The 12,851-nt window shown below is 49.0% G+C and overlaps 1 long non-coding RNA gene across 1 annotated transcript in view; it reads left to right on the top strand.

Annotated features, from left to right (window-relative positions):
• LOC142301737 (uncharacterized) overlaps window positions 1-12,851 on the top strand; it is a 70,733-nt gene that overhangs the window by 11,720 nt on the left and 46,162 nt on the right. Inside the window, exon 2 of the long non-coding RNA XR_012752874.1 lies at window positions 6,974-7,062. This is a non-coding gene — a long non-coding RNA (uncharacterized LOC142301737). The remainder of the gene's footprint in view (window positions 1-6,973; window positions 7,063-12,851) is intronic.

The raw sequence follows: 12,851 nt of genomic DNA, 5'->3' as shown, positions 1-12,851 counted from the left end.
TATATATATATATATATATATATTCGGAACGGCTGTATAACCCTTTCCCATATACCCTCAGTGGTCGCTCTCCTAAGGGACACTTATTGCTTACAGCATGTCGTCCACAAGGAGCAAAGCCCCTAAGGCACAGGTTTCTTTCGCAGCCTGTACCCCTTGTGGGGCTATGTTGCCTGCGGGATCCACCTACCCTCAATGTGATCAATGCTCGACTCCTGCCACGCTTGCTCAGCCGGAGCCTAGGGCACTTGTGGGCCCCTCGGCTTATGTAGATCCCCCTGCTCCTCCTGAGCAGGCTGCAGGGACAGAGTCACCGTCATTGGACTCTTTCGCGGAGAAACTCTCTGTCACTTTCTCAATCCATTGCACAGTCTATGGACAAATGGTCATCTAAGCTCCTTGAGGCATTGCAGTCCAGACCGGGCTCTTCACAGGCCCCGGCCCCTGTTAGTTTGTCTCCTCCAGGGCCTTCTCGGTCCGCGCCGCAGCGCGCTCCCAGGATAGCCCCTAGGTCCCAGGCGGAGGACTCCTGCCCGGATCGCAGTCCCAGACCGGCTAAGCGGCCTCGCTGGGACTCTTCCCCGGCCTCCTCACGCTGCTCTGGATCTCAGCTTGAGGACTCTCAGGATGACGAGGCGGACGTGGGAGCTGACCCTGACTTCGCCCTCAACCTTGATACCCCTGAGGGGGACGCCTTAGTAAATTATCTTATTTCGTCCATCAACCAGGTGTTGGATCTCTCTCCCCCGCCTCCACCTGTAGAGGAGTCGGCTTCTCAGCAGGAGAAACACCAATTTCGATTCCCCAAACGTACGCGCAATACGTTCTTTGATCACTCTCACTTCAGGGACGCTGTCCAGAAGCCCAGAGCGGTCCCGGACAAGCGTTTTGATAAAAGGCACTCTGACACGCGTTATCCCTTTCCACCTGAAGTCGTTAAGGGCTGGGCACACTCACCCAAGGTGGATCCGCCAGTCTCTAGATTGGCTGCTAGGTCCGTTGTGTCTGTTGCCGATGGCTCATCCCTGAAGGATGCCACTGACAGACAGATAGAGCTCTTGGTGAAGTCTATTTATGAGGCCACGGGCGCGTCTTTTGCCCCGGCCTTTGCGGCTGTGTGGGCACTCCAAGCAATCTCGGCATGTCTGACTGAGATTAATGCTGTCACGCGGAATTCTGCTCCGCATGTGTCTTCCTTGACCTCTCAGGCATCAGCATTTTCGTCCTACGCCATGAACGCCGTCCTGGACTCCGCTAGCCGTACGGCTGTGGCATCCGCTAACTCCGTGGCAGTCCGCAGGGCCATGTGGCTGCGCAAATGGAAAGCAGACTCTGCTTCCAAAAGGTTCTTAACTGGTTTGCCTTTTTCTGGCGAACGTTTGTTTGGCAAACGGTTGGATGAGATTATTAAGGAATCCTCGGGAAAGGACTCCTCCTTACCCCAGTCCAAACCTAAGAGACCTCAGCAGAGAAAAATCCAATCGAGGTTTCGGTCCTTTCGTCCCTCCGCCAAGCCCCAATCCTCTTCGTCCAACCGGCCGGAGAAAGGCCAGAGGAACTCCTATGCGTGACGGTCCAAGTCACGCCCCCAAAAGGCCGCAGGAGGCACTGCCTCCAAGACGGCCTCCTCATGACTCTCGGCCTCATCTAGCCACATCCTCGGTCGGTGGCAGGCTCTCCCGCTTTGGCGACGCCTGGTGGCCACACGTTCAAGACCAATGGGTGAGAGACATTCTGTCTCATGGTTACAGGATAGAGTTCAGCTCTCGACCTACGGCTCGTTTTTTCAGAACCTCCCCACCCCTCGCACAGGCCGACGCACTTTTTCAGGCGGTGGACGCTCTAAAGATGGAAGGAGTTGTGATTCCCGTTCCCCTTCAGGAACGTGGTCGCGGATTTTACTCCAACTTGTTCGTGGTGCCAGAAAAGGACGGGTCATTCCGTCCCGTTCTGGACCTCAAGCTACTCAACAGACATGTGAGAACCAGACGGTTTCGGATGGAATCTCCGCTCGGTCATCGCCTCGATGTCACAAGGAGACTTCCTAGCATCGATCGACATCAAGGATGCTTATCTCCATGTGCCGATCGCACCCGAACATCAACGTTTCCTGCGTTTCGCCATCGGGGACGAACACCTCCAGTTCGTCGCATTGCCCTTCGGCCTGGCGACAGCCCCACGGGTCTTCACCAAAGTCATGGCATCCGTCGTGGCGGTCCTGCACTCTCAGGGCCACTCGGTGATCCCATACTTGGACGATCTCCTAGTCAGGGCCCCTTCTCGGGTGGCGTGTCAACGAAGTCTTACCGTCACTCTGACGACTCTCCAGCAGTTCGGGTGGATCATCAATTTCCCGAAATCCAAGTTGACGCCGACCCAATCACTGACTTACCTCGGGATGGAGTTTCATACCCTTCCAGTGTTAGTCAAGCTACCGCGGGACAAACAGCTTTCTCTGCAGGCGGGGGTGCAGTCACTTCTTCGGAGTCAGTCACACCCCTTAAGGTGCCTCATGCACTTCCTGGGGAAGATGGTTGCAGCTATGGAGGCAGTGCCGTTCGCGCAATTCCATCTACGGCCACTCCAATGGGACATTCTTCACAAATGGGACAAGAGTTCGGCTTCCCTCGACAAGAACATGTCTCTTTCACTTGCAACCAAAACATCACTTCAGTGGTGGCTCCTACCCACATCTCTGTCTCGGGGAAAATTCTTCCTCCCCCCAACCTGGGCCGTGATCACCACGGACGCGAGCCTGTCAGGTTGGGGAGCGGTTTTTCTCCACCACAGGGCTCAAGGAACCTGGACTCCAATAGAATCGTCCCTTCAGATCAATATTCTGGAGATAAGGGCAGTATATCTAGCCCTATTGGCTTTCCATCGGTGGCTGGAGGGCAGGCAGATCCGAATCCAGTCGGACAACGCCACTGCCGTCGCCTACATCAACCACCAAGGCGGCACTCGCAGTCGTCAAGCCTTCCAGGAAGTCGGGCGGATTCTGCAGTGGGTGGAAGTCACAGGCTCCACCATCTCCGCAGTTCACATCCCGGGCGTGGAAAACTGGGAAGCAGATTTTCTCAGTCGTCAGGGCATGGACGCGGGGGAATGGTCTCTTCACCCAGACGTGTTTCGAGAGATTTGTCGCCGCTGGGGAACGCCGGACGTCGATCTCATGGCGTCACGACACAACAACAAGGTCCCGGCCTTCATGGCACGGTCTCAGGATCACAGAGCTCTGGCAGCGGACGCTCTGGTCCAGGATTGGTCGCAGTTTCGACTGCCATATGTGTTTCCCCCTCTGGCGATGCTGCCCAGAGTAATCCGCAAGATCCGGTCCGACTGCCGTGGCGCCATTCTCATCGCTCCAGACTGGCCGAGGCGGTCGTGGTATCCGGATCTGTGGCATCTCACGGTGGGTCAACCGTGGGCGCTTCCAGACCGCACAGACTTGCTGTCACAAGGGCCGTTTTTCCATCTGAATTCTGTGGCCCTCAACCTGACTGTGTGGCCATTGAGTCCTGGCTCCTAGCGTCTTCAGGGTTATCTCAGGATGTCATTGCCACCATGAGACAAGCCAGGAAGCCTATGTCCGCCAAAATCTATTACAGGTCTTGGCAAATCTTCTTATGCTGGTGCTCTGATAACGGTTTTCCTCCATGGCCGTTTGCTTTACCCACATTTCTTTCATTCCTACAATCTGGAATGGACAAGGGTTTGTCCCTCGGCTCTCTCAAGGGCCAAGTGTCGGCGCTCTCCGTGTTTTTTCAAAAGCTTCTAGCCAGGCTTCCGCAGGTCCGCATGTTCCTGCAGGGGGTTTGCCACATGGTCCCACCTTACAAACGTCCGTTGGAACCTTGGGATCTTAACAGGGTTCTGACGGCTCTTCAAAAGCCGCCTTTTGAGCCGCTGCGGGATGTCTCTCTCTCCCGTCTTTCTCAGAAGGTGGCCTTCCTGGTGGCGGTCACATCACTTCGGAGAGTGTCTGAGCTTGCAGCGCTGTCATGCAAAGCCCCCTTCCTGGTTTTTCACCAGGATAAGGTGGTTTTGCGTCCTGTCCCGGAATTTCTCCCTAAGGTGGTATCCCCTTTTCATCTAAATCAGGATATCTCCTTGCCTTCCTTTTGCCCTAATCCAATTCACCAGTGTGAAAAGGATTTGCACTCTTTGGATCTAGTGAGAGCACTCCGGTTCTACGTGTCTCGCACGGCGCCCCTGCGCCATTCAGACGCGCTCTTTGTCCTTGTCGCTGGCCAGCATAAGGGCTCTCAGGCCTCCAAGTCAACCTTGGCTTGGTGGATCAAGGAACCGATTCTCGAGGCCTACCGTTCTTCTGGGCTTCCACTTCCTTCAGGGTTGAAAGCCCATTCTATCAGAGCCGTAGGTGCGTCCTGGGCTTTGCGGCACCGGGCGACGGCTCAGCAGGTGTGTCAGGCAGCTACGTGGTCTAGTCTGCACACTTTCATGAAGCACTATCAAGTGCATGCCTATGCTTCGGCAGACGCCAGTCTAGGTAGGCGAGTCCTCCAGGCGGCGGTTGCCCACCTGTAAAAGGGGGCCGTTTTCGGCTCCTTTTATTGAGGTATTCTTTTACCCACCCAGGGACTGCTCTTGGATGTCCCAATTGTCTGGGTCTCCCAATGGAGCGACAAAGAAAAAGGGAATTTTGTTTACTTACCGTAAATTCCTTTTCTTCTAGCTCCTATTGGGAGACCCAGCACCCGCCCCTGTTCCCTTCGGGCTGGTTGTTCTTTTGTGTACACATGTTGTTGATGTTGATTTGTTCTTATGGTTCATGGTCTTCAGTTCTCCGAACATCCTTCGGATTGAATTTACCCTAGACCAATTTATAAGTTTTCTCCTTCCTGCTTTTGCACCAAAACTGAGGAGCCCGTGATCCACGGGAGGGTGTATAGGCAGAGGGGAGGGGTTACACTTTTTTAAAAGTGTAATACTTTGTGTGGCCTCCGGAGGCAGAAGCTATACACCCAATTGTCTGGGTCTCCCAATAGGAGCTAGAAGAAAAGGAATTTACGGTAAGTAAACAAAATTCCCTTTTTCTCTCTCTTTTTCTCTCTCCCTTTCTTCTTCCTCTTTACTCTTCTTCTATGGTCGGTCAACCCATCAGCTCTGCCAAGTATTGTGTAGTTTTTCACCTCAGCACATGAGCCTTTATGGATGTCATTTCCCATGCATCAGAGTTTACTGACTCACTCTGACCCCTAATACATGATAGCACCGTATTTACCTTATCCTGTATTATGGCATCAGCATTGTTCGTTACATTTTTGTACCATTGTTGCATTCTAACTGTACCAATACATTGTTTATTTGTATACTATTGTCCTCTCACTCTTGTGTGATATTGATTATTGTTATTTTTTTCATTATATTCAGATAAGTCCAATCTGACGAAGGCTCAGGCCGAAACGTCAACTTGTATCTTGATTTGGACAAAAAACATATATGCAATTTTTCAAAAAAAGGACTAATAAAGAATTATTTTGCATTACTATCCGGTGTGACTTTTTACTTTTATTGGGAGGTTTAGTGTGCCGAGGTTATCCTCTATTTTTGTCTTTTATTACCTCTGAGCACCTATACACCAGTGTAGCAGAGCTTCCTCTAGTGTAAAAATATCAGCCAGCAGCCGCCCAGAATTGACGCATCCATTAGATGTGACAGTCCTGGTACTTTTCCCAGCTCATCCCGATTTCCCTGATGTGGTGGCAATCGGGGTAATAAGGAGTTAATGGCAGCGCATAGCTACCACTAAGTCCTAGCTTAGTGATGGCAGGCATCTATGAGACACCCCTTCATCACTAAACTGTAGTGAAAGTAAATAAACACAAACACATAAAAATTCTTTATTTGAACTAAAAGACAAAAAAACCCCTCTTTCACTACTTTATTAATCCTTAAAACACCCAGGTCCGAAGTAATCCACACGACATCCCACGACGCATCCAGCTCTGCTACATCTGACAATCAAAGAGAGCGGCCATAGAACACGACCGCTCTCTGTGAGGGTCAGGCCGCAAGTGAAGTGAGCCGCCGGGATCAGCGGTGACTCCAGCTGTCACCGCACATCACCTGACTGAAGTCACCGTGGATCTCGCGATCACTTCAGCAGCAGCCGGATTTGCAGTAACAGGTGTTGGACTCCCACTGTATACTCACCTTTCCTCACTCCACGCAGCATCGCTCGCTTCCTGTCTGTGCCAGCTGACCTGTGTGGAGCGTGTGTACAGGGATGATATCATCGCTGTGCTCACCGCTCTCTACACAGATCAGCTGGCACACAAAAAGGAGGACACCGCGATGCAGGGGAACGGTGAGTATACCGTACTTATTCACTGCCCCCCGCACTGATGATGGTGCATGGGGGCCAGTGAATATAGCCGCACATGATCACTCCAGGCTGTAGTTGCCTGGGGTGATCACGCGGGCCGACTCTTTAGTATGCGCGCATCCCCCGCCCATCATCCCACCCACCTATCAGCACTGGCTTCAGGGTTGAGAGATGATGGGCGGGATGATGGGCGTGCATATGAAATGAGCGGGCCCACGTGTTCTGGGTAGCGATGCTACAGCCTCTGATGACCCGCTCCTGCCTCTGATGACCCGCTCCACCACCACCGCATCCGCCTTCACCTGCTCCACCACCACCACACCTGCAGCAATCGGACTATAAAGACGCACGGCCCACTTCCTCCAAAATTTTTGGAGAAAAAAGTGTGTGTTATAATCCGAAAAATACGGTAAGACAGTGTCTTATTTTCGGGGAAACACGGTATGTGGGGCAGTAAGAGGAGCACGGTTTTTGTGCCACACAGCTGGTGCAGTAATAAGGGCACATACGGCAGCAGCGGCTCAGTGTTGGGGTATCAGGATGAGGAGTTTGTGTAGGTTGGGAATACATGGGACAGGGTCGGAAATGTGACGTCAAATGTGTCTTTTGTTGTAATCTCTGCAGATGAGTTGTTCCTGGAAGAAGTTATGTCAGTCTGGACCAGATGGAAAAGATGGGAATAGTGAACAATTCCATCCAAAAGAACATCAGCAGTAAGTCACCATTTATAATTGCACTGTAATCTCTTGTATGTGCTGCAGCACCGATATCTACCACTATATAGTCACCATACAGTGGTAATATCAGTGTCATCTGCTGAGGTTCCACTATACCCATGATTAGGCTGCGCTGCTGTAGTAATCATGGTTACCTGGTTAGGGGCCCACTCTGATGTTTCACCCCCCTGAGCTAAACCCCTAGCTACCTCTATATTCTAATTATGAATCGTGGTATCTGTTAAAGGGGCCCACTGGGAATCTTTCCCCTAAGGCCCACAAAAACCTGGAGCCGGCCCTGCATCTGGCATTTGCCAGAGTTGCTAGATGGCCAGTCCGTCCGTGATTACAGCTCCTTTCATTGTGCCCCTTTGCTACTGCGCCTGACTTTGTGCTCCTTGCTCCTCTGATACTGTCGCTGGCATTGTGCTCCTTGCACCCCCGCTGCTGCACCTGGCATTGTGACCCTTGCCCTACTGCTACTATACCTGGCATTGTACCCTTTACCCCTTTACTAGTACACATTGCATTGTGTCCGTTGCCCCTCTGCTACTGTGCCTGGCAATGTGCCAGTCTTTCACTACTTGCACCTGTCAGGGTGCCCCTCTGTTAATTGTGTATGGTAGGGCATCCCTCACCCCTGTGCTAATTGTGTCAGGCAGCATTCCCCTCGCTCCTTCGCTCTGGTGTGGCAACTGGCAGCACGTCTCTCTGCTACTCCCCTTGCCTCCCTGCGCCTGCACCTGACAACGTGCCCCTCTGCTACTGCACCAGTCAGCATGCTCTCTGCTGTGGCACCTAGCAGCACACTACTCTGCTGCAGTGGGATTCCTTTAGGTTTAGCACTCTGCTGCAGTGCCTGGCAGCATGCCCCTCACCTCTTTGCTATTGCACCTGGCTGCTGAACCTGTCAACGTGCCCCTCTGCTACTGTGCCTGGCAGTAAACCTCTCTGCTGTCGCACCTGGCAGTGCGACACTCTGCTGCAGTGCCTGACAGTGCCCCGCCCCTTTGCTACATCCTCCTGGTAGCGTGCCCCTTACCCCTCTCCTACTGCACCTGTCAGCATGCCTCTGTCTTGTAGTGACTGTCATGGTGCTCCTCTGCTGTGGTGCTTCTCGAACCCTTTGTGCTACTTGCGCCTGGTCCCTTTCCCTCTGCTGCTTGAACCTGGCAGTGCAGCCCACAGCCCTCTGCTACTGCGACGTACCACATGTCCAGGGCTGTATCTACAGAGTAGCTCCTGGCTGAAGGAGCGAGCTTGAGGCTGGAGTGGCTGAATCAACCCTAAATGAAAAAACTGTCTACTGCGACTCTCTTGTTAGGACCTGTCTGAGGCCATCGGCTCAAAAAGGCTTCCTAGGACAGAGTTGATAAGGATAACTGTGGAAAAAAAAGGCGCAAAATAGGGTCTTACCCGGTATGACACGTGGGGGCAAGTGTGGGTTAGTACACTCACCTGAAAGGGTTGTGCAAGTCACAACCCCTATGAAGGCACGTAGTAAATGTGGAAGGCAGCGGTCCCGCAGTATAGATGTATTCCAAAAAGGTAGAGCAGAAAGCAGGTTTCAAAATCCGCGCCAGACCACAAAGAATCCAGATGCTTGTCAGTAAATTCTTTATTTATTTATTTTTTCACAGATCTACGCGTTTCGAGGACATATCCGTCCTCATCATCAGGACAAAGTACAAATAAAGACTATAGCAGACAGGGAGTCGCAGCCTCCTATAAATGTGTTAGAAAGTGGCCACGTATACAGGCTGTATACGTGGCCACTTTCTAACACATTTATAGGAGGCTGCGACTCCCTGTCCGCTATAGTCTTTCTTTGTACTTTGTCCTGATGATGAGGACGGATATGTCCTCGAAACGCGTAAACCTGTGAAAAAATAAATAAATAAAGAATTTACTGACAAGCATCGGGATTCTTTGTGGTCTGGCGCGGATTTTGAAACCTGCTTTCTTCTCTACCTTTTAGGACAGAGTTGACGCTAGCCACTCTATCCTACAGGTTCCAAAGGAACCCTGGCCTTCACTATTACACCCCTGTACAGAGATAGAGACTTACCACAGGCAATGGGTTGCATCTACAGAGTAGCTGCTGGCCAGAGGAGCGAGCTTGAGGCTAGTGATTGATTCAACAATAAGTTAAACATAGCAAACGAAAAGGCAACAGTATTTATCTGCCCCGGTCACAGAAACCGATGCACTAAAAGGATACGGCAGCCCTCCTTGATAAAGATGAAGGCAGCACAGGGGCAAAATACTGATGAGACAACCACTCACAACCTACCAATTCATGGAGGGGGTGATTGCTCAGTATTAAAATTGCACAGGCATTATGCTTGTATACGGGGCGGGTAATTTAGTGCACAGAGCGCCTGGCTTACAGCCTTTTACTGAAGCCCCTACTATTGGATCAAACGGACTACCCAGCACTCTATCATTGGACTCCACAGGGACAGACACCCTACCCAACACACTTTAATTGGACTCCACAGGGACAGACACTCTACCCAACCCTCTATCATTGCACTCCAATGGGACAGACACCCTAGTTTACAAGACCAACATAGATGGGATTGGCTGTAATCGAGAATCGTGTACATAAAATATAAATAAATGAGGTATTGGTTAATATCTTGGCCAAAATACGCAAGCTCACAACCCAACGTCAACGGTTCTCATTGTTTTGTGAGTCCCTATACTAAAATTCTAAGCAAAGCCACAGAAAAATTAAAATTTCCCAAAATTTCACAAGTTCAATATAGGAAAAAATGGGCAACAGTATTTACCTGCCCAGGTCACAGAATGTAATGCAGTTACCGGATGGAGCAGCCCTCCTTGATAACTATGGAGGTAACTAAGGTGCAAAACATTGATGAGACAAACACTCACAACCTGCCAAATCATGGCGGGGGTGATTGCTCAGTATTAACATTGCACACAGAGAAGGCCTGAATAGGGGCTGGTCACACATCAAGTGCACAGTGGTTGGGCTTACAGCCTATTAGTGACACCCGTGTTAGATTAGGTGGGCTGCCCAGCACTCTATCAATGCACCCCACAATCACAGACACCCTAGTTTACAAGGCCAAAATAGAAGGGCTTGGCTGCATCCTGCATAAAAAGAGATATAATGTGCAAAAATATATAATTTATGTGGCATGGGTCAATATTTTGGCCAAAATATACAAGCTCGCAACCCACGTCAAGGGTCCTCATTATCTTGCGAGTCCCTACCTAAAATTAAATGCAAAGCCACAGAAAAAGGAATTAAAATTCCTCGAAAGTTCAATATAGCAAGAAAAAAACCCGAAATCTTTCTGTAGCTTTGCTTTTAATTCACCCTTAAAGGAGTTTCCCCACGAATAAAGTTAAACTTAATCAATTGAACAGGATCACAGCTGATTCTTTTTGTGAGGTAAAACATTTCCCTACTTGCTTTTAAAAAATCTTTTTCCTCAAAGAAAGAATAAATTGTGATCCTGTGCTGTAATGTCTGCATACTTTTTTAAGTCCTCCCCTGCCTAGGAGTATGATCAGACCATGTCCCTGTACGGTCAGACATATCCATTACACACTACATAGCAGGGGCACAAATATAAGATTATCTCACCTTAGGAACATTTTTTTTTTAATTACATCCAATTCTGGAAATTATTATTATTCCAAGATCAATTGATGAAAATTTATGTTAGAATTAAGTTTGCTCATGGGAAAACCCCTTTAACTAACTAAAGCTTTTTTTCCCCCCAAAATGTTGGGATCTGTCTAAGGACATCAGCTCAAAAAGGCTTCCTGGGATAGACTTGGAGCAAAACACTCCATTAATGCTGTTCCCATAGAAACTCCGGCCTACACCCTTGTGCCTCAATACAAAGACAGTTTCATAGCTTTCAGGTTGAAAGACCTAAGTTTATCAAGTTCATTCTAAAAGCTAAAGTGCTGATCCAGAGGAAGGCAAAAAACCCACGAGGCAGATGCTAATTGCCCCATATTAGGGGAAAAATTCCTTCCTGACTCCACATATGGCAATCAGACTAGTTCCCTGGATCAACGTCCCATAACAAAATCTAGTAACAATAACCTGCAATATTCTATTATTCACAAAAGGCACATATGCCATCCATGAACTTTTTTCTTTCAGCCGGGTTAGTAATGGAGGTGTCTGATAGACACCTCTCCATTACTAACCCCTGGGGTTGATGCCAGCTGTCAATTCACAGCTGACATCAGCCCCAAAAGTATTGATCCGATTGCCAGTACACAAGGGCAATCGGGGAAAGCTGGGCAAAGTGCCAGAATTGGTGCATCTAATGCATGTTCCACTTCTAAAGTGGCTGGGGGCTGCTATTTTTAGGCTGGGAAGGGCCAAATTGTTAATTGGCTGCACTGCAGCCTTTCAACAAAGTTTATTAGAAAACAATCAGCATTCAAACTCGGACACAGACTTTTTTTTTAAAAGTCCGTGTTGGCGTTCGAGCCCTGAACACTGTGTCTGGTATGAACCCCGAACTTTACAGTTCAGGTTTGCTCATCTCCAATTATAACACAATATATTATAACTGACATGCAGATACTTAGCCAATATAATATTAGAACTTGTGAAATATTTTAATCCGGTACCTTGCAATTTAGTACAAGATAAAACATATCTGTTGATAATAGCACTCAAGGGTAATTTACTTCAGTACTTAAGACAATGTCTCTAACAACAGACAAGGAGAATGTACAAGACATGATGAGATAAAAGTTCCCTCGCACTCCTAGACCTGAGGTGCTGAGATAAAGTCCAACGACACCGCCTCTTTATATCCGGAGACGTTCCCGTTCTTAAAATCAGATATTCAGAGCACCAACGGCGCGGACTCTACTAACTCCACAGTGATCATGACAAGGTCCCACTCGACCGCCACAGGTCTGACCCTGCGTCCACATTTGAAACGTGGAGGTTTCAGTCACTCAGTGTTATTAATAGAAATTCACATATAACAATATCTATATAGGTATATAAGACAACAAGAAATATCTATATGAGATCAGGGGGCGTATACCTGGGGTGTAGTGTATAATACCCTATCTTTTGTCTTCAGTCCACAAATGACTGTCGACCACACCTAGATGGACTCCCTTATACACATTCAGGATTTTATAGGTAATCCATATACATTCACTCAAGTTTCCTTTCAAGGAGACTCATTGTAACATAAAACAGATATTCTATGGCGTTTTAGTTTTACAATTTTAAAAGACTGACAAGTGGAAATGATACAAATTACCAGGAGACAAAATCCAATAAAGTACAGAAGACAACAAAGTACTGGAATAAAATACACAAAAGTTCATCTTATTTTGGGTTTCTTAATTAGTATTATGTTTTCTTGGTTTACATAGCTGACATCACCCATTATTAGTCTACAGGTTATATAATATATACACCTGTTGTACTGTAATTACATAAGGGTATGTGCCCCCGATCAGGACCCGCTGCTTCCTGGACTCAGCAGGTCCTGACCTGCAGGGCAGAGAGTCTCCTCTGTAGGAGAATGCAGGAGACCGCAGCGGCCCATGCCCACAATCGGGGTTCAGGGCACTGCGGTCTCTCGCTTGGGTTCTCCCTACGGAGGACACTTGCTACTCCGCAGTAAACAACTGGCATGTTGTGGCTCAGGAAAGCCGCACCACAGGTCAGTTTTTACTGTGGGCCGTGTATATAATGCAGCCACTGGTATGGTATATCAATGTGAAAGACCTGAAATACAGCAATAATACCTAAAATATAA

The sequence above is a fragment of the Anomaloglossus baeobatrachus genome, chromosome 4 (assembly GCF_048569485.1).
Source record: "Anomaloglossus baeobatrachus isolate aAnoBae1 chromosome 4, aAnoBae1.hap1, whole genome shotgun sequence".
Classification (NCBI taxonomy): domain Eukaryota; kingdom Metazoa; phylum Chordata; class Amphibia; order Anura; family Aromobatidae; genus Anomaloglossus; species Anomaloglossus baeobatrachus.
The sequence above is the reverse complement of the archived record's forward strand: the minus strand, read 5'-3'. Positions and strand labels throughout refer to the sequence as shown.